Here is a 27,578-nt window from a genome sequence, read left to right as displayed (position 1 = left end):
TAGCTCAAGAAGAAATGTATGGCAGTGCCAAAATGGGTAGTATCTCCCCCAAATCCCCAAAATTCCTCTTGTTGAACCTTGGGAAATGGGTCCTGTTTATTTAGGCTTTCCCTTGGCACCAAGAGGACACCAAGTGGCTAAATAGAGAGAGAACATGTGTCCTAGATGATCACATGGAATATTCTGCCTTGAGCCACCAGGCTGAAGGTGCCACGTGTCCTTCTGTCTGTACTGTGCACTATCTATTTGCCTCCGCAACAACCTTTTTGAGCCTCAACAAGTGTAGTTGCAACGGAAGCGTTTGGCGCTGCAACTCCCTCCTGAGCCTCAGCAAGTGTAGTTGCGACGGGAGCGTTTGCCGCTGCACTTTCCTTCTCAGCTCGAACCTCAGAAAGTACACTTACAGCGATAAACCTTGCTGCTGCACTTGCCTTCTCAGTTCTACTTGGCCACTACAAGCATTCTTAGGACTCCATTAGTCTGCTATCGACTATGTTCGTGCTCACTGCAGCGAAGCCTTCACCCTTAGCCACCTAACCACAAACTCCCCAGCTTCCCAGGGTGAAGGCCACAGCCAAGCCTGCTATCAGCCGTGTTATGCCTTAGTACCAAGCCCAAGGGGCTTCCTTAGTCCTGCCCGTGCGACTAAGGCAGGTCTATGACCTGGGTAATGGAAAGGGAGTGCCTTATGATCGGGCTACCCTGCTCCCATCTTCGCGGGATCGCCGCGGTAAACTGGTTCCCTGGGCCTGCCATCAACTCCAACCAGTAAGTCTTGGGGCCTGCTATCAATGCCAAGTTAAATGAATTTTGGGCCATGCCATCAACCCTGGGATAGTAATGCCTTGGGGCCTACTATCAGCGCCACGCATTACCCTCTACTTGCAGAGGGGAAGCTTTTCCCAGAGGCTGCTATCACCTTGGCGGGATGTTCCCAACGAAAGTTGGTTGCGGCGGCAGTAGTTGCTACGGTAGTCAGTTCCCGTGGCAAGTTCAAATGGCATAACCGACAATATTGGAGATGGCGACGCCAACAGTGCCAATGCAACTTAGGCGCCTCTGCAACTTGGTTGCTTCGGTTCTCTCCTTCCCTCAGCAACTCCAGGTGGCGACGGAACCGAGAATACTTGGAATGGCGGCCCTAAGATAAAGTGCTTCCGAAACTTGGTCGTCGCAACTGTCGCCTCTACAACGTAGTTGCTTCGGCTTTCTCTTTCCCTCGTCAACATTGGATGGCAGTGGCGCCGAAGATATTAGGAATGGCGGCACTGAGGCAAAGTACCTCAGCAACTTCCCCGCTGCATGTATTCTGTCTGCAACTTGACCGTTGCATGTGTTCCCGCTGCTACTTGACTCGGTCATTTTTCTTCGTGGAGTCTGTTTGGACCCTTGGCGGGTCGGACCTACGGAGCCCACTGTTGGCCCACTTCCCTTGGACTTTAGCCCATGCTCCTTTTTCATTCCTAGTCGCCTCTTTGGGGCGACCTCAGTACTTAGGCCCATACTTAATTTGGGGTTTAATTTCTGACCCTCTACATTTGCCCCCTGCCCCAGTGAGCGACAAGTTCCTGGTTTCCCGCGCGTGAATGACGCCAGCAAGTAACCCAAGGGTTGCGTCGGTTCGGTCAGAAGTTGTGTCGGCTCTTAAAAGGATCACCCTCTTGACTGATGGGTCATAATGGGCCTAGGGAAGCGTGTCGGCGCCCTTTTGCTACTTTCTTTATAAACAGCGCCCTTGGGTCCACTGGTCCCCCACTTCAGCCCAAACACACTTTCTGTCTCCTTGTCTTCTTCTCTTTCTTGTCCCCACTTTCCAAAGTCATTTTTACTTTTCTTTATACTTCCTTACGGCCAGCATAAGGTAGAAACCTGACAGGGCTGACCCACCCCCTACTGAGTGGAGGAGGGCGTCACACTTCAGAGGGCTAGCTGACCCTTTCTGGATGATGCTAACATGGTGAACCCAGTCTCTATGCTGCGGTTTCGCGTGGAGCGTGGTGACTTTCCCCATTCATACATCTACTATCGCACTCACTCGGGCCCTCCAACAGGCTGGTCCCTCTAGATTGATGACATCATTGCAGATGGTGGCTTCGAGCAGCGATTGTGGGATGTTCGTCTCTACAATGCCGTTTCGATTTCGAGGGAGTTATCAGTGCGCAAAGTACAGACCAACATTGATATAGTTGTCTCCCGCTAGAGCCGCGACACTCACACTTTTTCTTTGGCACGGGTGGAGATAACTCCAACCCTCCAAGATGTTGCCGTCCTTCTGCGCTTGAGCACTCGTAGAGATTGCCCCTTCGATCCAGCATCCCTGACTCTTGCACAACAAGTTTCTGTCACTGCCCTTCAAGGAGCCTTTCGAGAGGAGCGGAAGTATTGCTCTTGGTTTGATCTTAGGACTGGGGAACTACTCCAGGAGAGGCCCAAGAGGGACAAAACCACTTATCTTTCTGGCTGAACCATTTCTTCAAGGACCTGCAAGCAGTTGTGGGCGACATCATAGAAGAGAGTCGCAACTCCGCAGTTGGGCCCGGCTACCGCGGCGACTTGTACATGGCCGCCTTCGTCAGTTACTTCATTTTATTTTATTTTTGTTCTCCCCAGCAACCCTGCTGAGAGTATTAACCCTCTGGTGTTCCCTTTGGCTGTCAAACTTTGCAACGACAGCCAGATCCATCTGGCCCCCCTCTTCTTGGGGAACTTATACTTCCGCCTTGACCTCATCCATTCGGCCATTGACCGATCCATGGGCCCGCTATGATGTGTGCAGCTTTGTACACACTCAGTTCCTGACCGCTTTCTTCTATGAGAGATTCCCTGCCACGGGCCCCGTCCCTAAAGAACATGAGCCTTTCTTCACAAACGAAGTCCTTGATACAGAGGGTCGTCCTGTTCTAGATGCAAAGGGTCGACCTGTCACGAGACAAGTGCGCCACTCCCTCCGTTGCATCTCTCGGTGGTCTGGTCTTGGCACCAACAGACCCTTTGCAGATTATGTAGACCGCATGGAGGAGTGTGTGTTCCGCCCTTTCATTCAGCTTCTTCCAGGCATTTTTGTGGTTCCATTCTCTTTTTTCGAGGCTCGCCGTGTTGATTTCTCCCTCGACAATGTCCAGGCCAACTCCCTTCTTACTGCTGCCATGATACGCCCCGGATTTCTACCCGTGTGGAACGAGGAGGGCATGTCCAGCGTCATCTATCGACCGGAAAAGCTCCCAGAGCAGTTCGGCATGGATTAGGGCGTCCCATATGCCCCTCCGCTTCAGATTGATTACCACCAAAGCTTTCAGCAATTTTCTCGTGATTATACCGCACTACTTGTGGAGGGTTTAGGCCTCATGGAGCTTTCCTCACTTGGAAGAGAGGGGCGCCTTTACTCCTAGTAAAAGGCTGTTCTGGCACCACAACCTCAATTCTGTCTTCAACTTTTGCAACAATGCTCCCGTAGTCCCTGCGATGGAACCCATCCCGCAGCCTAACTAATCTCTTCGTCTGCCCTCTGGCCGAGGGAAATAGACCAGTATATTCTGTCGCTTCAAGCTTCTATCCCTGCCTACCGTGGAGAAGCCTCACCCATCTGTGGCAAATTGCTCCCCCTCAAGTCGACACGACAGTACGAATGAACCGCTCCAGACAAAGGGCAGCCCAAGAGGCAGCGGAATCAGTTGCCGAGGCACGTGCCTCACCAAGTAGGAAGAGACTCCGAAAGGTACCCATACTTAGAAAATATTTTGCATTGCTTCCTCGGACTTCTTACATTTACTTTGGTAATCACATAACCTTTTTACTTATAGGGCCCACCGTCCATACCACCGGCCCCAGATGTTCTTCTACTGCCAACGGAATTTCCTAAGATTCAGACGACGACAACGACGACAACGACCTTCCCATTGCTACAAGGGTCACAAGGTTCAGGACCCGCAGGACAGTACTTCCAGATGTTGAAGAAGAACCAAGTCGCACCAACTACTGAGGCTGAGCCAGTTGTGGAGGCCGCAGAAAATGAAGTTCCCCCTGCTGTGGAAGCTATTGCGGGCGGCCTAGTTGCTAAGGGTGCAGAGCCTCCAAACCCCGCTGATTCTGTGCACTCCGACCGTTCCTCTGTCGGCAGAGATAATTTTTTCCCTGAGGCCCAAAGAGAAGATAGCAACATGAGAGAGCCGCTGGAAGCTGCACCACTTCCCTTTGGAGCTGCATCTGGTGGTTCCTCCCAGTCCACTGAGTCTCCATTGGTTCAGCAGACCCCACTTCTGAACGCCCAGGTGGCTAAGGAGAGTGCAAGTGTAGCGGCTGCTTCCACTGTTCCTGATGTGACCTCTCTAAATTTGAACAGACTTGCAGAGGTAACTGTCACATTAGCCACCCACACTATTACTGCTGTCATTGGAAACTCTGACCCAGTTGCTTCGGTAACCTCAGAACTGCTGGCAGACTTGTACCCCACTCACTTTCCGGAAGTGCCAGCTGACCCTGAGGTATCCCAAGATTTTTATACTGGGATGGATACCACTGCTGTTCCAGATCTGAACGTTGGAGACTACCAAATGGATGACCTCTTTTCGAAGCAAAATGACAGTGCAGGCAGCTTTAGTCTTTCTCGCGAGGCTAGTTAACCCGCTCGCCAACGCAACATCTACCCAATCCAATGCTGCTGGGCAATCATCTTCAGTGGAAGTGCGTCGTCCTTAGACCTTTGGTCGCTCCACTAGTCTCCCTCCAGTGATTGAAACAGGCGGGAGTGTGAGGGAATCCCTTCAGCCCTCAGAGAAAGTTTCTGTTCTATGCTACTGGGTCTCCTCTGTAGCCGCTCTCTCACCCCGCATCCAGGCGCTGCACCCCTGCACCTTTACTGCTTTTAACGTTCTAGGATCTATGGTGCAGACAGCACTGTTGGAGTCACTCGCCAGCTTCATTCGTGACCTTGCTACTAAGAAGATTCTGACAACCACGAGCAAGTTCGTGGAAAGTGCCAAGGCAAAACCTAAACAGCTTTGAGAGGAACGGTTTGGACCAAACGTAGATGAGGGATAGGCCACAGGTAGTCGATGGTTTCCTCGAGCATGCAGACAACGTGGCGATGATAGGGCCAGTTCTGAACCCATCATCTACTCTTGTCAACTTGTAGTACCCGCTGCTGCTTGCCTCAGCAACTTTGCAAGCGACTTCCCATATTGGTGAGAACTTGGGAATTGGTTGCCCCCGCATGATTGCGTCCACTGTCTTCCATACCAAGCCCCTTTTATTGAACTTCTTGTGCTGAACAGATTAATTGTAGGCACGAGCTATGGATTGATGATACTTTTCTATTGCCCGCAAGGCCCGATCTCTTCTTTCTTCAGCTGCCTCTATGTCATTTTTTCTGCTGTCTGGAACTAAGTGTGCTGACATAGCCATTCTTGCTAAAGGTACTGCCAACTCAACTGGTAACACAGCTTCGGACCCGTACACAAGGGAAAATGGGGTTGCCTGAGTTGGCTCTCTTTGACGTTCTATACGCCAGAGTGCTATCAGTGCGCAAAGTACAGACCAACACTGATATGGTTGTCTCCCGTTGGAGCCGCGACACTGACACTATATTTTTGGCATGGGAGGAGATAACTCCAACCCTCGAAGATGTTGCCATCCTTCTGCGCTTGAGCACTCGTGGAGATCACCCCTTCGACCCGGCGTCCCTGACTCCCGCAGAACAAGTTTCTGTCACTGCCCTTCAAGGAGCCTTTCGAGAGGAACGGAAGTATTGCTCTTGGTCTGATCTCAGGACTGGGGAACTACTCTAGGAGAGGCCCAAGAAGGACAGAACCACTTATCTTTCTGGCTGAAGCATTTCTTCAAGGACCTACAACCAGTTGTGGGCGACATCACAGAGGAGAGTTGCAACTCCATAGTTGGGCCGGGCTACCACGACGACTTGTACTTGGCCGCGTTCGTCAGTTACTTCATTTTTTTTTTTTTTCTTCTCCCCAGCAACCCTGCTGAGAGTATTAACCCTCTGGTGTTCTCTTTGGCTATCAAACTTTGAAGAGGCAGCCAGATCCCTCTGGCCCCCCTCTTATTGGGGAACTTATACTTCCGCCTTGACCTCATCCATTCGAAGATGGAGCGATCCATGGGACCGCTATGATGTGTAGAGCTCTTTGTACACAGTTAGTTCTTGACCGCTTTCTTCTATAAGAGATTCCCTGCCACGGGCCCCGTCCCTAAAGAACATAAGCCTTTCTTCACAGACGAAGTCCTTGATGCAGAGCGTCGTCCTGTTGTAGATGCAAAGGGTCGGCCTATCACGAGGCAAGTGCGCCACTCCCTCCCTCCCCCGCATCTCTCGGTGGTCTGGTCTTGGCACCAACAGACCCTTTGCAGATTATGTAGACCGCATGGAGGAGTGTGTGTTCCGCCCTTTCACTCAGCTTCTTCCAGGCATTTCTGTGGTTCCATTCTATTTTTCCGAGGCTCGCCATGTTGATTTCTCCCTCGACAGTGTCCAGGCCAACTCCCTTCTTATTGCTGCCATGATACGCCCCGGATTTCTACCCGAGTAGAACGAGAAGGGCATGTCCAGCGTCATCTATCGACCGGACAGGGTCCCTGAGCAGTTTGACATGGCTCAGGGCGTCCCACATGCCCCTTCGCTTCAGACAGATTACCACCAGAGCTTTCAGCGATTTGCCCGTGATTATACCGCTCTACTTGTGGAGGGCTTAGGCTTCATGGAGCTTTCCTCACTTGGAAGAGAGGGCGTTTTTACTCCGACTAAAAGGTTGTTCTGGCACCGCAACCTCAACTCTTTCTTCCACTTTTGCAACAGTGCTCCCGTAGTCCCTGCGATGGAACCTATCCCGCAGCCTGACTTATCTCCTCGTTTGCCCTCTGGTCGAGGGAAACAGACCAGTATATTCTGTCGCTTCAAGCTTCTATCCCTCCCTACCGTGGAGAAGCCTTACCCGTTTGGGGCAAATTGTTCCCCCTCAAGTCGGCACAACAATTACGGACAACCCGCTCCAGACTAAGGGCAGCCCAAGAGGCAGCGGCATCAGTTGCCGAGGCACGTGCCTCATCAAGTAAGAATAGACTCCGAAAGGTAGCCATACTTAGAAAATATTTTGCATTGCTTCCTTGGACTTCTTATATTTACTTTAGTAATCACATAACCTTTTTTCTTTTCAGGGCCCACCGGCCATACCACCGGCCCCGGATGTTCTTCTACTGCCATCGGAATTTCCTCAGATTCAGACGACGACAACGACCTTCCCATTGCTACAAGGGTCACAAGGTTCAGGACCTGCAAGGCAGTACTTCCAGATGTTGAAGAAGAACCAAGTGTTGGGGCCACACCAACTACTGAGGCTAAACCAGTTGTCGAGGCTCCAGAAAATGAAGTTCCCCCTGCTGTGGAAGTTGTTGCGGGCGGGCCTAGTTGCTGAGGGTGCAAAGCCTTCAAACCCCGCTGATTCTGTGCACTCCGACCGTTCCTCAGTCGGCGGAGATGATTTTTTCCCTGAGACTCCAAGAGAAGATAGCGGCACGAGAGAGCCGCTGGAAGTTGCACCACCTCTCTTTGGAGCTGCATCTGGTGGTTCCTCCCAGTCCACTGAGTCTCCATTGCTTCAGCAGACCCTACTTCTAAACGCCCAAGTGGCTGAGGAGAGTGCAAGTGTAGCGGCTGCTTCCACTGTTCTTGCTGTGACCCCACTAAATTTGGACCGACTTGCAGAGGTAACTGTCACTTTAGCAACCCACACTGTTACTGCTGTCGCTGGGACCTCTGACCCAGTTGCTTCGGCAACCTTTAAACAGCTGGCAGACTTGTACCCCACTCACTTTTCGAATGTGCCAACTGACCTTGGGGTATCCCAAGATTTTTATACTGGGATGGATACCACTGTTGTTCCAGATCTGAACGTTGGAGACTACCAGATGGATAACCTCTTTTCGGAGACTACCAGCTGGCAGACTTGTACCCCACTCACTTTTCGAAAGTGCCAACTGACCTTGGGGTATCCCAAGATTTTTATACTGGGATGGATACCTCTGCTGTTCCAGATCTGAAAGTTGGAGACTACCAGATGGATAACCTCTTTTCGGAGCGACATGACGATGCAGGCAACTTCAGTCTTTCTCGCGAGGCTAGTTCACCCGCTCGCCAACGCTGCATCTACCCATTCCAATGCTGCTGGGCAATCATCTTCAAGGGAAGTGCGTCGTCCTCAGACCTCAGGGAACAGGTCAGGCACTGGGTTTGGGACTGCTACGGGCAGAGTTGCTTGCGCTGGAGCTGGTTGAGAAGCCATGGGCATAATAGGCTCAGCGAGAGTTTGCAAAGCTGTCAGGATCTCCCTCTGCGTATCCTGGAGTGACTGAACTGCCTCAATCACAACACTGTGGTCACGGTCCTCTACATGTGCTGCTCCGCCATTTGAAGAGCCTTACAGAACTTCATCCTCTGCCATTTTTTTCCAGTGAGGTGTGTAAACCACTGCGGGTATGAACCATCAACAAAGCAGCCTTCCCAGCGGAGTCGCCAGAAATGTAAGGGGGTTCGAGGTCAAAGAAGGTGATTAGAGAGGCAAAACTATGCTAATGGTCCAAGAATGGTGGAAGTGGCTTGAGAATGTGCAGCAACAACTGTCTGGAAGTTGGAGTGTGCTGCTGGGTGAGGGTGAAGCAAGTAGCTCAAGAAGAAATGTATAACAGTGCCAAAATGGGCAGCATATTCCCCAAATCTCCAAAATTCCTCTTATTGAATCATGAGAAATGGATCCTATTTATATAGGCTTTTCTTTGGCACCAAGAGAACACCAAGTGGCCAAATAGAGAGAGGACATGTGTCCTAGAGGATCACATGGAATATTTTGCCTTGAGCCACCATGCTGAAGGTGCCACGTGTCCTTCTGCATGTACTGTGTACTATCTGTTTGCCTCCGCAACTACCTTTTTAAGCCTCAACAAGTGCAATTGCGACGGGAGTGTTTGGCGCTGCAACTCCCCCATGAGCCTCATTAAGTGCAGTTGCGACAGGAGCGTTTGCCGCTGCACTTGCCTTCTCAGTTCTACTTGGCCACTACATGCATTCTCAGGACTCCATTAGTCTGCTGTCGACAATGTTCGTGCTCACCGCAGCAAAGCCTTCATCCTTAGCCACCTAACCACAAACTCCCCAGCTTTCCCGAGCGAAGGCCACAGCCAAGCCTGCTATCAGCCGTGCTGTGCCTTAGTACCAAGCCCAAGGGGCTTCCTTAGTCCTGCCGGTGCGACTAAGGCAGGTTTATGACTTGGGTAATGGAAAGGAAGTCCCTTATGCTAGGGCTACCCTGCTCCCATCTTCACGGGATCATCGCGGTAAATTGGTACCCTGGGCCTGCTATCAGCTCCAACCAATAAGTCTTGGGGCCTGCTATCAGCCCTGGGCTAGTAATGCCTTGAGGCCTGCTATCAGCACCAGGCATTACACTCTCCTTGCAGAAGGGAAGCTTTTCCCAGAAGCCGCTATCACCTTGGCGGGATGTTCCCTCCGTAAATTGGTTGCGGCGGCAGTAGTTGCTGCAGTAGTCATTACCCTCAACTTATATCTATATTTTTTTTATATTGTCCATGATACACTTGTTATAAATAACATTATTTTTTTTATGTTTCTCGAAATCAATCGTAAAAACTTGCATTAAATATTTTTGTAAAAATATTCGATATTGTAATTAATAAAGTGCCTCTAATTTAATTTTCTGGCTTCGTCACTGGCCGTCAAAGCCTTTTTAAGAAAGCTGTGGAACTCTCTCATCTCCACATCGCCGGTGTCGCTTTTTCTCCCGTCGGCACTCCTTCCGATTTGGCGACGGCACTCTGCAAATTGAATTGGCATCCTGGGGATGTTTCGAAGTTTAACTTGTCGGATCTGAAAGAATATGCGAGTAATTTGGAAAAATAACAGTCCTATTTATTGATGTCTCTTGAAGAGATGAAGTGTAAGAGAGACAATTCATGGAAAGGAGATGATGAGGAAGTTGAATTCACTTTTGAAGAGCTCATGTCAGATGATTTGGGTGTTGTTCAGTTGTCTGAAGCAACGAAAAATAATGAAGAATGTGAAGCGATGGTGAGAGAATTGCTAGTTCATGATCATGACTTGTTTACATTTCAAATGCACTTAAATGTATTTTTTAGATGCACTTAATTTAAATATATTTTGTTTGGATTTAAATTTTTTGTGTAGATGAAATACGCAAAGTGCTTGATAAAATAAACGATTCAGATTATCGAAACGCGGCATGTTGTAGGCCTCATAGGCCAAAATAATGCTCTCTAATCCAAATTTTGAAATGAAAGGGATTTTCCTTTTAATTTGATTCCCTACTCCCTATGAAACCTCTTAAATTAGAGAGAGAAAAAAAAAAGAATCACAAATGCAGTTATTTTATATGAGGGAATTCTCTCCGATCCACTCTTAAATTAGAGAGTGAAAAAAAAACACAACCACTAATGTAGTTATTTTATATGAGGAAATTCTCTCTGGTCCATAATTTAAATTGAAGAGCGCTATTTAGTCTTATGAGGTCTGTCATAGATCTCGTTTTGATAATTCGAACTATTAAAGATGTTAGACATTTCATTTTTTATTTCTTGAACACAGAAAAATTATATCGATTTAATAATCATAACCTATTTAATTTATTACATTTGTCACAACGAAAAAAAAAAAGGACAATTGTAATCTATTCAATTTAAATTAATTTTACAAACCTGTATCTCAACTCTCCGAAAGCGAGCTATGCTCCTTCCTCATGCTCCAAAATAAAGAAAAAATAGACGAATTTCCTGAGTAAAACTGTAGAATAAAAGAACAATGCTTACATTAGCACATATGTAAGCATAATGACGAGGGGAAGAACTAGGAAAGAGGCAAATATCAAGCACCAAAAATACTTCAACATTCCAAATAAATAGTAACCGCAAGTTAATAACACCTGCAATAAATTTATGGTCATTTTTTTCCATGTTTTGTTTGGTTCTGTTTTGAATGAGAACCATTATGGCTCGAGCTTTGACAGCTTCTTAAGCTAGACAAGGTCTCTTCTTTCTTTTTTTTTTATAACAAAATAACTAACTCATTGCAGCAAGCAAATATATAAATTCTTCTCAAAGTAAGTATTTTCTCCCCCCAACCTAAACGATGCATTGTCCTCAATGTAAAAAACAAAATCACAAAGATTAGGAGATTACCTTAAATAATGAACCATGTCTATATATATATATATTTTTTTATTTTTTTTTTATTATTTTTTTTTTTAAGCGTCAACAAAAATTTTATTAAAAAAGTAAAGATGAACTATGAACCTGCAAGGGATTATTGCCAAAAACACAAGGGAAAAAAATTACAAACGAAAAACTAACAACTCCTAAAAGTAACATTGCTTTTATTATTATGTTTATGGGTCTTGATAAATAGGGTCTTTTAATTCAATGGACTCCTCTCCTCTTCAGGTGGGAAATTCTCCAAAACTGGTTTAAAACGTTGGCCAATCACTTGAAAAACATTACCATTCCTGGGATTTTCAATCTCAACGGCCCCATGAGAAAAAACAGTTTTAACTATGAAAGGGCCGGTCCATCTAGATCTCAATTTACCGGGAAACAAATGTAGTCTACTTCTATACAAAAGAACCTTTTTGTGAAAGCTCAACAATTCATTTGAGTACAAACAATATTAACATTAAAAACATATCATATACAATGACACGGGGAGGACAAGTCAATCAACTAGGGGCCCTTTTTTCTTTCAAAACAGAACCCCTTTTCTGCTCCCTTATCTACAAAAATATGAAATCTTGCCTTTAGGCAATAGCAATATTATCTTTTATTCGATGAAAAGCTACAAACACAAGACCGTTGTGAGTAAAAAGGTATATATATTATGTAGAGGGTTAGAAAATTAAGATAAAAATTACCATCTTGTTGCGCTGAATTCGAGCAGCCCAAGCACCCTTGACAACATTGCAGTCAGATCTAGTGTTCTTGCTATTATCTAAGTCACCCAATATATATTACATAAAAGGAACAAATAAGGAACAAAAGATGGGTAGTAATTAAACTGAAAAACAAATAAATATTTGAAGAGCAAAATCAAAATATAAAAGGACTGGAGGTACAATGAAATCTTGTCTAACCTTTGAGAGAGGTTTTGTGGATGTTATGAGATGATTTCAAAGCAAACCGAGTCTCATGGGCCTGGTTGAGCAATTTATATTGTTGATGGCTCAAATGTAGTTTTTCTAAAAATTTAAATTAAATGCATTAAATCACAATTAAATGTAAATTGAGAGAATGAATATAATATCCAAAATTCCTAGAATAACTACGTAATTTCAAGCATTCATCACACCTCCCAACCAGCTTTAATTTTAGAACCTAGCTATTAAGGCGACTAAAATAAAATCAAAAAGAAAAATAAAAGCAACTACTCTAAACCACTTCCGCAAGAAATCACAATTGAATTTAGCACATGCAACAAGCCCTTAATCCAATAGATTACCCCTCATGGACGAGTTAAAGTCTCTTGTTTGCAAAGATGTTACCCACAAACATCCAAAAATTTCTTTACTAAAACGACTTCTTTCATTCTCATGCCAAGGTTAAAGAACCAGTCATGAATTTCACAACCTTAACAAGATAATCAATCAAAGTTCAAAAGACTAGCAGCAAGTAAAGATATCGCATGACATTCAAAATTTGGAGTGTGTGAAAAAAGTTCAACCAACACAGACACAACCTTAGCCTTAAAGTGAAATATAACCCAAATCTCTTTTTGAAACATGCTTCGACTCAAATCTCACCAGTTATTGCACTCAACAAATAAATCACTCAGAATATGGTGCAAAAATTGCTCTCAATATATGCGAGTAGAACAATGTAAATCAAAGGCAAAATATCCCGCATACTAATTTTTTGAAAAACGCTAATATGAAAGAGTAAATAAATAGTCTCATGAATGGAATATCAAATACTGAGAAATAAAATTTCTAGAAATGTTACCCACAAACGTCAAAAATTTTCTTTACTCGAAGGATTTCTTTCGTTCTCATGCTAAAGTTCAAGAACAAGTCATGAATTTCACAACCTTAACAAGAAAATCAATCAAAGTTCAAGACACTAGCAGCAAGTAAAGATCTCATGACATTCGGAATTTGGCGTGTGTGAAAAAGTTTAGCCAACACATACACAACCTTAGCCTTAAAGTGAAATATAACCCAAATCTCTTTCTGAAACATGCTTCGACTCAAATCTCACCAGTTATTGCACTCAACAAATAAATCACTCAGAATATAGTGTAAAAATTACTCTCAATATATGCGAGTAGAATAATGTAAATCAAAGGCAAAATATCCCACATAATAATTTTTTGGAAAAACGCTATAATGAAAGAATAAATAAATAGTCTCATGAATGGAGTATCAAATACTGAGAATTAAAATTACCACACCATCACCCCAATCCATCATGTCCACTTGTAAACTATACCACACTCAAGATCAAATAGGACTTTTGTTTGGTTGTAATGCTTGGGTTGAAGAATTACGAAAAAATAATAAAAAGCCAAAGTTGAATAAAAAAAAGGACGTCTGAGAGACAATTGGCATAAAAATAAACACAATTAGAGCATTATTCCAAATGCCTTGCTCTTTCTATTACTTTTCTTTTTGTCTTTTTCAACTTCCTCCTGCTTTTTTTTTTTTTCTTTTTGTTTTTTTTTCCCTTCGTTGAACACAATTTATTTCTTCTTCTTTTTTTCAGCTTTTCTCCCTTTTTTTTCTTTTTTTTTTTTCCAAACAAATTTGCCATTGTCAAACTCAAATAATCCCGACATATCTACAAAAGTAAAAAGAAAGTATGGGTTGTGGGGTTAAACAAAGAAAGGCTAACATAAAGGCTCAAATTGGTTTCTAATGGTTCAAGAAGTAATAATAAAAGAAAGAAAAATAAATAAAAGGCTCAAAAAAACAAAGATGGCCTAAAATCATCTCTCAAGAATTAGTATGGTCCTTCAACTTTCATGATCTCAAGGGAATAAAAGTGTCATAACAAATTGATTTATTGTCAGCATTCAACCAAAATGAAGAAATAATGAGACTAAACAACAAATTAATGTCCTTCCAAAGAAAATTAAGAGTAGATGTATAGTAACCCTCCAATAAATGATTGGCACAAAACTCACAAGGTGAAAAGTCTCCACTATCATTCTTCAAGATTTTCAAGTCATATCCACTTATCAACTAAAAATCATATTCATGTGGCTAAAGTGCAGTGCAATTATTTCCAAATACGAACGCATGAAATACTTTAACAAAGTAGCTAGCATATCAAACTTCAACACAATTTCTCAAGTTAAAGCAATAAAATACTACAAGTATGCCGAATCACTCAATGCATAGAACAATACATTACCATGCACACCTTTTTTTCTTTTTTTAAACTAAACAACTAACTCATTGCAGCAAGCAAACATATAAATTCTTCCCAAAATAAGTATTTTATCAACCCAACCTAAACGATGCATCATCCTCGAGGGAGTAAAAAGTGTGATAACAAATTGATTTGTTCTCAGCATTCAACCAAAAATGAAAAAAAATAATGAGACTAAACAACAAATTAATGCGCTTCCAAAGAAAAATTAAGAGTAGATGTATAATAACCCTCCAATAAATGATTGGCACAAAACTCACAGGGTTAAAAGTCTCCACTATCATTCCTCAAGATTTTCAAGTCATACCCACTTATCAACTAAAAATCATATTCATGTGGCTGAAGTGCAGTGCAATGATTTCCAAATATGAACACACGGAATACTTTAACAAAGTAGCTAGCATATCAAACTTCAAAACAATTCTCGAGTTAAAGTAATTAAATACCACAAGTATGCCCAATCACTCAATGTATAGAACAAAAAAATAACATGAGCACTAAATTTTTGTTTTTTTTTAAAGAAATAACTCATAGCTGCAAGCAAATATATAAATTCTTCTTAAAATAAGTATTTTCTCCCCCCAAACAAAACAATGCATTGTCCTGAATGTAAAAAATAAAATCAAAAAGTTAAAGAGATTACCTTAAATGATTAACCATGTCTATATGTCCCATTGCCTGCAAGGGGTTAGCGCCAAAAACACGAAGGAAAAAAAATACAAACGAAAAACTAACAACTCCTAAAAGTAACATTATTTTGAATAACATGCACAAACCGGATCATTGGAAATTTTGATCAATTATTTTGAACAACTTTTTGAATGGAGTAAAGGAAGTTGGAATCGTCAATCTCTAATTATCTAAAAATTATCTAAAAACTACGAAAAGGGTATTTTTGGTTTCTATAACGCGCCACAACAAATGAAACACAAAATTCCAACAAAATCTCCACAAAAGAAGAGATAAAATTGCATAAGATAATACATGTATTAGCAGTTCACTCTTTGCATGTTTTTTCCACATGAAACTATTAACAAAGTTTTTTTTTCCCACTTTTCCTTTCATTTCTTTTTCCCTTCTCATACAAGATCCTCCGGATGCTTATCATGAAATATAGCCCAAATTATTGGAAAGGAATTTCCAAACCTCACACATATGTTGGAACACTATAGCAATCACAATCAAATACTTCACAGGATCAATATAAATGAATTATATATTACATATATATATAACACCACGTATATCAGTATAACCAATTGCCCTATTTTTGTTTCATCACAGAGTAGTTGAAAAAGGCATCATTTCAATACATTATGTAAACAAAAACCTATGAACTACTCAATTCTCAATTCAACAGCACACCCAATTTTCAAACAACACAATTCAAATAATTTTGGTGGAAACTCATATTAAATTGTATGAATCGAATCGTGCATCATACAATTCTAACACCATACTAGTTGGAACCTGTAAAAGCCATGTCAATAGAATTATTTTGATCAATTACTCATGAAATAAAATATCCATTTCCAAGGAATTGTAGCAATGTAAGTGAATTTATTCTTCAGTGATAACTGAGATTAGAAATTACACGGTTGTCGACTCTGCTAGCTGGTGCCGGAGGCAAGACGAGATCTGCTTCCAGATCAGGTTGAAGATATGCAGGCACCCCCATCACCTTCTGTCTCCATGCCCATGTTAGCTTCCCAAGAATCACGCTCTGCATCACAACATCAAAAAGGATAAACGAAAAAAATAAAAACTAAAAAAAACTAGGGCCCAATTTAGTCTCCATTTCCAAGCAATGGCAGCAACACAAGTGAAGGAATCCTTGAGTGATAACTGAGATTACCTGGTTGTTGACTCACTGCTCAGTTGAGGAATTCTTTAGTCTTCATCACTTGTGTTACTACTCGCTGCTCAGTTGCCATTGAATAAAAAAAGGTCTACATTAATCGCCCAAAAAACACATGGATTTATTATATATAGCCCAACAGACATTAATTATGTAGCAACTACCACCAATAAACTACTAAGTGAATTTTTAGACCATGTTGTTGTAGAAGCTAGACTAAAATTTCGAAATCTTAACAAGAGAGAACTTCTAACTAATTTCCCTACATTACTCCCTCAGGTATGATTTGAGATTGGCATGATTCTTTGCTTAGGATTTAGTTTCTTTATTTGACTGAATTTTCAGATTTAGAAGTAGAAAATAAGAAATATGAAACATGGATATCAAATATTTTGGTAACTTATCCTCCTGTAACATCAGTCTTGCATTTGTAGTTTTCTCCATTATTGCTAAAGCTCCTGAAATGTAGAGAAGCAAGTTCCTCATGTCATCTTTTTGTTCTATTCTTAATAGATATATGTAATTTATTTTATTGGAATGGTCTTAGTTATAATTCGTGTAATTGTTGTGTCCTCAAGATATTTGTATATGACAAATGCTAAAAGTGTCGGATATTGGGATTGAAATAAAGAAGTGTCTTGAAAATAGGTCAAACAGTTAAAAGAAGTGCATTAATTTCAATAAAAACTGCATTGAATTTAATAACAAGTCTTGTGTTTTCAAATTTATTTCTGGTCTACTTTTCGTGTCCTTGAGGCACTTGTTAACAAGACCCTTCATATATTGGTATTCATAATTATAGTTTTATTTTATTTTCGTCCTGTCAATGCTACTTCATAAATAAATTTTGTTCCTTATGTGATGCCACATCTTATTTTGTATGTTTAAAGTTATTATGCACCTTCCCAACCTTGTTGGAACAAAATATGGTATAGTAATTTCGTACTGAAACTAATTGAGCTTAATGGAGATTTGAACAACTAAACACATATGTTTAATTTCAAAAAGGAGGATCTAAAAGAATCCTTAGAGCCTGGTGTCGAGAAATTTGAGAAACTAATTGGCATGAGTAGTATTTTATTTTTGAGTTACGACTTATGTCTACAAATTGGCTTTCCTACTTAACAAAACAAATAAAAATAGAATCATCTTTACCAACTCAAACATGAATGAATGAAGGTCCTCATACTAGGATCAGCATCATGTAGAACCACCTCTCCAAAATAAAAAAAAAAATAGACGAATTTCCTGAGTAAAACTATAGAATAGAAGAACAATGGTTACATCATCACATATGTAACCATAATGATGAGGGGAAGAACTAGGAGAGAGGCAAATATCACGCACCAAAAATACTTCAACATTCCAAATAAATAGTAACTACAAGTTAATAACACCTGCAATCAATTCATAGTCATTTTTTTTCAAGTTTTGTTTGGTTCTTGTTTGGTTGAAGGGCTATTCTTTATAAAATAAACTTCTAAATAACTGAAAATCTCGGCGGTTGCCTCGCCCTCAATCTCCATCAACATCTCCAAATTACATGGACTACACTAACAGGAATTGCATGTATGTAGAACTCTGAACATGAAGTAAAAGCAAAATTAAATAAGATGAGACAAAAACAATACACATTTTTTAACAAAGGAAAAGTGGGGACATGCATATAGGAGTCACCCAAAAAAAAAAGAAGCAACAACATTATTTAATGGGAATTGCATTTTTATAACTAAAATCTATGGCGGTAGTGATGGAAAATTATTTGTACATCCACAAGCAAAGATGTAGGCAAGTTGCACCCTGCCATGACACAATATACATTGAATGCTTTGATTTTCAAGCTTTTCCAATAAAAGCCTCTAAGTAATACCAAAACAAAACTTGTCTCAATTCTACTAAAATAACTTTTTTACCTCATAAGAGAAAATTTGGTCTATAAATAGAGTAGAAGTTTTCACTGTAAGTAGGGGAACCAATGCATATATTAAAGCTGAAACACATAATAAAGCTAAAATAGAACATGAATTTCAAAATTACTATACAGAGTGAAAACATTGTGACATGCATCAAGAATAGAGTCAAAGTGAAAATATTGACATCATGCAATGCTATAGCAAAATACACATCAAGAGAGAGAGGAGAGATAGTGACAGTGGTGATTAAGAGTTTGATGAGGGTGTGTGGTCATAAAGCAATCAATGGATAGAGAAATCAATACCAGTAAAAAAAGACCACTAGAGGTTTGAGATTGAGAAATCGAAACCACTGAGCATTGAAAAATCTTGTTAAGTTGCAGATAAACCCTAGCTATGAAATCTTCAGCACACTTCATGAAGCTTGTTCGCCTGATCATATTGAAATCACATAAACAAAAATAATCACAAGAATAATCAAGCAATTTTATACAGATTTCAATTAATCTCAAGCAATTTGAAGCAAAATTTAAGCAATTCTCCATCATCAGAAAGACAATTTCAGACGATCTCACACTTCTTCTTCGTCTACTTCGTCTTAGGGTTTGAGTGTGGTTTAGGGGGTTTCTGCTGCTTCGTCTAAGGTTTTTTTGTGCTTCGTCTTCATGTTCTCCATCAGAAACACGATTTGAATGAGTCAATTTCAAAGGTTTTGGGTTTCTCAAATGGATAGAAGCTAGAGAGATCGAAAGGGTTTAGGTTTATGGAGAGAGCAGCGATGGAAGATAATAGAGAGGGAGAGAGAGAGGCGTCAATAAACAAAGGAGTGAAAAGAGAGAGGAGACCGTTATAAAACACTAATTTTGAAGCGGTGGAAGATTAGTGAGAGAGGGGTCTAGAAACAAAGGAAGGAAAAGAGAGTGAAAGTTGTGAAACCCTAATTTTTAACACGTTACCTTGGGGGTAAGCGGAAGCAAGCTTCAACCAACCAAGCTACCTTAAAATGTTGATATGGAACTGAAATTAATAATTTATATATATTTATATACTAGTGTATGCCCGTGCCTAAAGGCACGGTATAAATATTGTTGAGATCAAAATGCAGTTATAATTTATACGTATAATGCAAAAATTTGTAAAATCTGTAACTTTTTTTGATAAAAATACTAAAAAAAATATAAAGAAATATTCACCTTATTGATTAAAATATAATTAATCTAATTTGTTGCGCAAAAAAAAATTTTGAGGTCAAAATATAAATAGATGGTCCGTTTGGTTTGGATTTTCAAATAATTTTATAATTAGAGTTTGGTTGTATATTTTGAAAATAATTTTACAAATTTGAAATTCAAAACTTATTTGGTTTACAGCTTTCAGAAATAATTTTTAAAATTTTCAATCTGTATTTTATTACTTTTAGTAAACTTTTTAAATATTTTAATCAACATTTTTTACTTTTTCAGATCCATTCAATCTGAATACACTTAAAAATTATAAAATTTAGAGTAATGTTATAAAATTTACTCTTAAAAATTTTTAAAATAATTTTCACAAATTTGAAATAAAATTTTATAATTTTGCATGATTTATGAATTTTTATGTACTTTAAGTATTTGAACTCAAATTATAGTAAATAATACATTTTAATTATTTTTTTATATTTTGTATAAAATAAATACTAACAAAAACAAAAACATAATTTGTTCCCAAGAGAGTGAGGCGACGATGGCCGTGGCCGCGACGGACAACAAAACACACTTTGTGTCCAAGAGCCACAACAACCCAAAAAAATAAAAAACAAAAAAAACCCTTCACCCCCACCCACCCATCCTTTCTCGCTCATCTCACTTTTTCAAATTTCAAATTTAAAAACACACACTCACTCTCTGTCTCTCTCCCCTCAAAACAGACTTTGCTACCCCAAGAAGAAGAGGCCAAATTTGTAAAGGCCAAAACAATAATCCTGCCATATAAAGTGTTTGAGACATGAGACAGAAGAGTATTTGGGCGGGAATCAAGTGTTTGGTACATTTGAAAGGATTGATCTTAACCATTGATACACACTTAGAATTAATTTAGACCATTAAAAATCATTTTGGACATTTTTAAAAATCATCCTGCCATATTATATAAATTTACCTTTGCCATTGTCAGTATGTCAGGCACAATGCCTTGGGTCTCAAATCCCCAACAATGGCTCCCAGTGTGAGCAAACCCAGATTGAACCTCATCGGCAATACAAAGCCCTCCTGCTTTCTCAATACTGATGTATACGGCAGGGAAGTAATCTGGGGCCAATTCAATAATTCCACCCACTCCTTGCCATTTTAGAGAGTGGTTCAAATTAGACAGTAACTCGGAAGAGGTTGTATTAATAGGAAAATGATATTCTCACACAATTTTCGTACAGAATTTAAGACAAAAATAATGTGGCAATGACACTCTTGCAATTATGAACCATAGTGATGGGCATTTGACTATCAATGCAGGGATATAAATGTGACACATCATTTTGCATAAATTTTTTTGTGTTAAATCCTGTGTGTACATCATTACCCTAATCAATATAGCCACAAAAGAAAACAATAAAAACAAATTTACATAAGACGATGCTTACCTGTATGGCTTCAGAAATAAAACCAGCTACATGCCCTGAAGTTCCAAAGGTAATGAGATCTTCGACATCTCTTGCATACTTCTCCCTGTCTGAACCAAAGACTCCACTGTATGGATCTGGGTTAAGGGCATGGTGAACTCCGCTCTGTTGACCAATCCAAAAAGAATGCCAGGATTAGGGAACTGGATTATCTTTAATAATAATTTGGTTGCATTGCATTTGTGAATGCTAATTTATGATTACTTGGTTCTTTAGTTAAGGATAAATGCAATATAAGGTAAGATTGGAAGCTTCACAAAATAATTATCCTTCAATATGTTTAGTATCTTCAGTAATATCAACTGTAAAGTGTAAATGTTAACATAAAGCTACCAATGGTAAAATAAGAAAGTAAACAACACAACAATCATGCAAATAACAAACTAAATTACGATATCCTCTGAGTTAACCTGTAAGTCTGTATTGGCCACCGAATTCTAATAAAAACAGGAAATCAAACCCCCAAATTACATATGTATTAATGAAATGAAGAAGAAGAACAGAGAGAGAAGGAGAAAAAAATAGCAAATAAACAACTCTAAAAATGTATGTATTCATGAAATAAAGGAGACGAACAGGGAGAGAAGGGAAAAAATATCAAACCCACATCACACCAATCAACAAAATGTACATAACCTTGAAGCGAATGTACAATAAAGAGCTGCAGGAAGCCCGAAATTGGGGGTAAAATACCTCTGTTCTTGAAGACGACAGTGGGGTTTGAACTCTAGCAAGCCAAATCAGTCAAAAACAAAAACAGAGAGAGAAGGGGAGAGGCAGAAATCGAGTGAAAAGACTCAATCTTACCTTGCGAGAGCACCGTCGGTAGCGAAGGGAGCCGAATTGAGCAGCGTAGCGAAGAGACTGCAGAAGATTGTCAGTTCAGCACTGAAACAACAGCACCATCGAGCGGTGAACACAAAAGATCATCCTTCATGTCTGAAAATAAACAGGGTGCATAGTAATTCAGTACATTTCGTGAATTTAATTATCTTAGTTTGTAACAACCATGGTGCATATTGGTTTAATATTTCCACACAATGAAACAAGTGCAACACAGTGAAATTATGAAGTCTCCTAAATGAGAAATTATGAAGTCTGCTAAATGAGAGGATATGAGTCAATTGAATTCCAAGAAAGTTAATTTTCCACAAACTCAGTAACCAGCTGGAAACCCACCCTTTCTTGGGTCGTTAGCCGCCGCGAGCATCCCCAAGTTTGGACCCTCCAACTTTTGAGCAACGAGCTGGCAAATAGTCCTACTGTCTACGGAGTGTAGGGCATGGCATGGCCCTTCTTCTTGAGCATTGACAATGGCTGCATACTGGTCACCAAGAGAAGATGTCCATAATACAGCGCATTGGGAATTAACTGCACAAACCGTATTCTACCATATTAGAAGGGGTTCAATGGCTAGTCACTGTAACATTTTATAAAATGTATCGAAAGTAAGTGGTTTTGATAACTAACCGTATGAAAGTATCTCAGAGCCATTATAGAGGAGAGTGGATTCAAACCCATGACCAAATGATTTAAGAAAACCTGAGTCGTTGCAGTAGGAATGTTGTCATGTTGATTCCTCCAGCTCAACCTAAAACTGCTTTCAGTTTTTTACCCTGCAAAGGCACAATAAGTAATCATGATTGCCAAGTCAGACAATTAATACTTCAAAATGCTTCTCCTCTTTATATATTGTGCAAAATAACAGTTTTATGAGACATTTATATGCTAAATTTGAAAGAACAAGGCTGGTATCTTTTTCATTTTTAAAGTTCTAGTTTTCTTGTTTCAGAAAAATAAATAAATAAATTGAACGCATCTCTACTCTTCACATTGTTTTAATTTTTGTGTGCAAAACAATTTTTAAAAATTCAAAAAGAAAATTTAAATAAGTTTTTTTATTTTTATAAAGGGGGTGTAACTGAATTCTCCTCCCCCCCCCCCAAAAAGCAGTTTGACAAACAAATTTTTCATGTCAACTTTCATTTTTTTCTCAGGAAACAAAAAAATGGTAGAAAATGCGTGCAAAGTGTGCAAGCAATATGATGACCTTTAGGACAATGGTGGGTGTCATTGATGGCAATGCCCTTTTGAATGGTTGGATATAATTGGAAGGTGCGGGTGGTGGAGACAAACTTCTAGAACTGAAGAAATCACCCATTTCATTGCTAAGTACTATCCCTGTACTTTGTGATTGAAATCTTGAACCGTAGTAATCATTCAGAGAAGTGTTCATGGAAACAGCATTTTGTGCACTATCAACAATGCAAAGGGGAGTAGTTCCATGGTCATGGACTTGATTCCACCTAATAAAAGAACAGTATGATTAGAACAATAACCAACAATTAGCGGTTAGGCACAACAAATATAGCTTTCATAGGAATACAATAATCAAAAGAACAGAACATATGGTCATTGAATAGAGCACGAAGAAAGATAAACATATACAAACAAATGGAAAGATCATCAAGCTTCTAAATTACAATATATTTTTTAGTCTGTAATACTAACAGAAGTAAATTTACAAATAGATATTCATTACAATATTTTTAATTAACTAATTTCTTTTTAGCATTTCTTTTTAGCATCAACTAGATAATAAGAGGACTTGAGCCTCTGAAACTAAAGGTTTACAAAACAACCACAACACAAGGCAAGTACCTGTGTGAGATTAGTGAATTGCAAATCACAAAGCTATACATGCCCACTGTATTATACTGAATCCCATTCAATTGTTTTTTGGTACTCTATCAGGATATGAATCTAAAAGTCTAATTAATCGGACAATTTTCACCAGCCGTGTTCACTTCGAAAAAATGATTAACGACGCACATATATCATTGTTCTTTATCTTCTTTTCTTCCCTTCCTGTCTAAATTCTTTTGTTTTCTGTGCTATCTACAGAATCATATGGAAAAGTTACTTATATAACGGCAATCAAAATTTTATTTATATAGCCATTATGTTGATTTAACTTGAGTACTTCGTAATATTACACCATTGCCTTATACATGGAAGCAACCAAATGGCTTAATGGGAGTGGACTCTCTTCAGTTTAATCGAAGGACTTTTTAAAATCTAAAATCTAAACTCCACGGACATAATATACTGATACAAACAAGTACTCATTTCCAGAGAGTCTGAGTAGATAGGACAAATTTAAATAAATATATCACACGTACCATAATCTATCACAACAGTGAAAACAATTACTGAAATGCTTACTTGCTGCCGTAAAACTTGCTGCAAACTTAGGAGACAGCATGTTGGATACAGCACTTTAAACATTAACAAAATCATGGTCACCAATATTCATCCTCACAGCATACGCATGTTTGAAAGCTTCAACCGTTGGATGAACTTGAAGGGAATAACTTGTACGTGAATAAAATCCAAATTGGGAAATTATACGCTCCAACCGTTGGATGAACTTCAAAATCGATACAATACGCTCTTGCTCATCGACCTCGCTGAAATGCTTCCGCCACCGGTCCCAATCCCAGTCTTCATCATCAACCACTTCACTTCCTCTCTCGAAAACATCAACACTCTTCAATAATCATTGAACTTCTTAACCGCGTTCCTCAACACCTCCTGAATCACCGAATCCCACCGACGGTTAACGGAGGATGAGTTATCCGATGGAGAAGCTGAGGCCGAGTCATCGTTGTTCCTGTGGCACCGACAGAGTGCAGAATCGGAAACCCTAGAGAGAGAGTGAGGGCTTGATGAGAGAGAAGGATGATCGTCTCAATCGGGAGGAGATTTTAGGGTTTTGAAAGGCGAATTTGTGGGGGTTTGGATCGGAGCGAGGGGATGGAGAAGGGAATGTTGGCGGAGAGTCGACGGCATGAGAGAGAGATTAGAGAGGGAATGTAGGGATAAGGATGAATTTCAGAGAGAGGCCAAGCTCGGCAGTGAGTCCCAGCCGAGTAATTTTCAGAGAGCGGCAGATGCGGACTACGGCGCTGCTGCAGAAGAGGGGCGTCGTTGATGTGGTTGTGAAGGAGGCGGTGGTTCTGGCAACGGTGGTGCGACGGCGGCATTAGGGATCGAGAGAGAGAATCCTAGACAGAGAAAGAGAGAGAGTGTGCGTGAACACAACACCCATCTCATCTCTCTCTCAACTACAACACATTGAGAGAGATCCACCAACGTGTGAGAGAGCAAGTGGAGAGAGGGAGTTAAGAGCCGTTTGGCAGACGTGGGAGAGAGTAGAGAGTGTTTGGGCGGAAAAAAAATTAAACTCAACCACAGATATTGATTAGAAATTATTTTACTCATTCAAACAAAATGTAACATATTTTCAAAATTTGTTCAAATAAATACATTTTAACATATTTTCAAAAGTTGTATCTTATAATATAGATATTAGTTTTATCTTTATGCTTTTGTATATATATAAGTTGTTTTCATTTTTTTTTAAATAATTTTTTATTTTTTCATTTCACTCATCACTTTTAGTCACTACTCACCGCAACTATCAATGAATGGCGAGTTCCGACCAAACTCTGGCAACTCTCTAGCAAATGAGTGATCGCCGTTGTGATTTTCAATTATCAATTGGTATTCTTCAGGTCAGGTCATCTCATATCCTTCGACATCGTCCAACTACTAAATTCGGCAAATAAGTTCGACTGCCCATTACTAACAGCCACCACATCTGTCTACCCTTCATTTCTGTCCATTAAATTTGGTAACTAATCATCACACTGTTAATTTTTTTATTTAAACCCTCTCATTCTATTTCAATGCGATGTTCAAACTTTTTAATATAAATTTAAAATTATTTTATTTAAGCCTTTCAACTTCATAATCAAGTTTATGTAATCTAATTTATAATTAAGGCCTTACACTTTTTTTTGTCTTTAACATTTTTTTTAAATTTATATAAAAAAAATAATATTTTTTCAATTAAAATAATTTTAAAATAAAAGAAAGCTGAAAATATTGAAAGCAAAAATAAATAAATAAATAAATAATAAAAACTGTATATTTTTAATTTTTGATGAAGTCCCTTTCATTCACTTTCTGCTCTTATTAATTTTTTTTTTCTTTTTATCTTTTTGTTCGTTATGGGGATATAAACTGAAACAACGTAACTTTGAATAGATCACATAAGTGAAATGATTTATTTATCGAATTTGTTGTCACTCGAATCGTTTGAATTTGTGCCAGCTGGACGATTGGTTTCACCTTCGTCTATCGCAGTTGTCATCCTGTCGTCTAGATGACTAGTGTGAACAAATTCATGCAATTCATACGGGACCAAATTAGATGAATGTAACATTCCTGATCACGAAAATGGGTCAGGGATTTGTGGGGCAGGAAAAACCGAATCCCATTAGAGGCGAGACGGTGGAATAAAAATGGTCTTCGTTAGAGATAAGGAATGGAAATGGAAAAAAATAATAATAATTGGAGATTGGGAACAGAGAGTGTAAAACTCACCCTTCTTGTCTCACTGCCATTCCTATTTATAACTTCTCCAACTAGTCGGGTAGGAGTTGGGCATTGGCCGAGTCGGACCAGATAAAATTTTATCACTTTATAAGCAATTTGTGTTGAGCTGATGTAATCAATTTAAGTCAAATCTAAAATTAATAGTATAATATAATTTTGAATTCCAATTATTATATATATATATATATATTTTAAATGCAAGCGAACTAATTTTTATGAAATTAAAATTGTATTAAAAAGTCATCCAATCTAACGTTCCAACATACATAAAAATATATAATAATATTTCACTTATTACAAATACTTTAATAATTAAAATATTATGTACTATAATATTATGCATTGAAGCATGAGGACGGAGCATAGCTCGCTTTCGGAGAGTTGAGATACAGGTTTGTAAAATTAATTTAAATTGAATAGATTACAATTGTCCTTTTTTTTTGTGACAAATGCAAATTAAATAGGTTATGATTATTGAATCGATATAACTTTTCTATGTTCACAAAATAAAAAAAATGAAATGTCCAACATACTTAATAGTTCGAATTATCAAAGCGATATCTCTGATAGACATCACAAGACTAAACAGCGCTCTTCAGCTCAAATTATGGACCGTAAAGAATTTCCTCATATAAAATAACTACGTTAGTGATCGGGTTTTTTGTTTCTCTCTCTAATTTAAGAGTGGCCCGGAGAGAATTCCCTCATATAAAATAACTACATTAGCGATTGTGTTTCTTTCTTCTTTTTTCTTCTCTCTCTAATTTAAGAGGTTTCATAGGGCATAGGGAATCGAATTAAGAGGAAGATCCGTTCCAGTTAAAAAATTGGATTAGAGACCATTGTTTTGGCCCATGAGGCCTACCACATGCCCCGTTTCGATAATTTGAATCATTCATTTTATCAAGCACTTTGTGTATTTCATCCACACAAAAAATTAAATCCATTTGATAATTATAACTTATTTAATTTATTACTTTTTCACCAACAAAATTGACGACAATTGTGTTATTATCCGACATGACTGCAACACTTATTTTGAAGTGTCAATACTTCATAGCACCTAGGTCTCTGCAACAACTTTCTAAAAGTCCTTATTGACCGGTATCCGGTTTTGATCAAATAAACTTTACCATTGCCCAAAACTTTACAATGCATAAGGTTCATTCTATCTTTTGATGATAATCGATATTTATATTTTATTCTTATTATGTGTTTTTTATTGACATTTTTCATT

The 27,578-nt window shown here is 39.5% G+C and overlaps 1 protein-coding gene across 1 annotated transcript in view; it reads right to left on the bottom strand.

Moving 5' to 3' along the window:
* The window catches only part of LOC114319407 (arginine--tRNA ligase, chloroplastic/mitochondrial), a 73,898-nt gene extending 48,798 nt beyond the window's left edge, over positions 1-25,100 (bottom strand). The window contains exons 1-12 of the mRNA XM_082915589.1: positions 24,104-25,100; positions 22,929-23,184; positions 22,349-22,494; positions 22,058-22,249; positions 21,686-21,817; positions 20,840-20,983; positions 20,362-20,540; positions 18,528-18,654; positions 16,307-16,370; positions 12,159-16,174; positions 11,940-12,016; positions 10,735-10,819 (exon numbers count right to left, since the gene is read on the bottom strand). The gene's annotated coding sequence lies outside the window, so the exon portion shown is untranslated. The remainder of the gene's footprint in view (positions 1-10,734; positions 10,820-11,939; positions 12,017-12,158; positions 16,175-16,306; positions 16,371-18,527; positions 18,655-20,361; positions 20,541-20,839; positions 20,984-21,685; positions 21,818-22,057; positions 22,250-22,348; positions 22,495-22,928; positions 23,185-24,103) is intronic.
* Positions 25,101-27,578: the final 2,478 nt, after the last annotated feature.

The sequence above is a fragment of the Camellia sinensis genome, chromosome 2 (assembly GCF_055761805.1).
Source record: "Camellia sinensis isolate YWXY chromosome 2, ASM5576180v1, whole genome shotgun sequence".
Taxonomy (NCBI): domain Eukaryota; kingdom Viridiplantae; phylum Streptophyta; class Magnoliopsida; order Ericales; family Theaceae; genus Camellia; species Camellia sinensis.
Note: the sequence above shows the minus strand (reverse complement) of the source record. Positions and strands in the feature narration are given on the sequence as shown.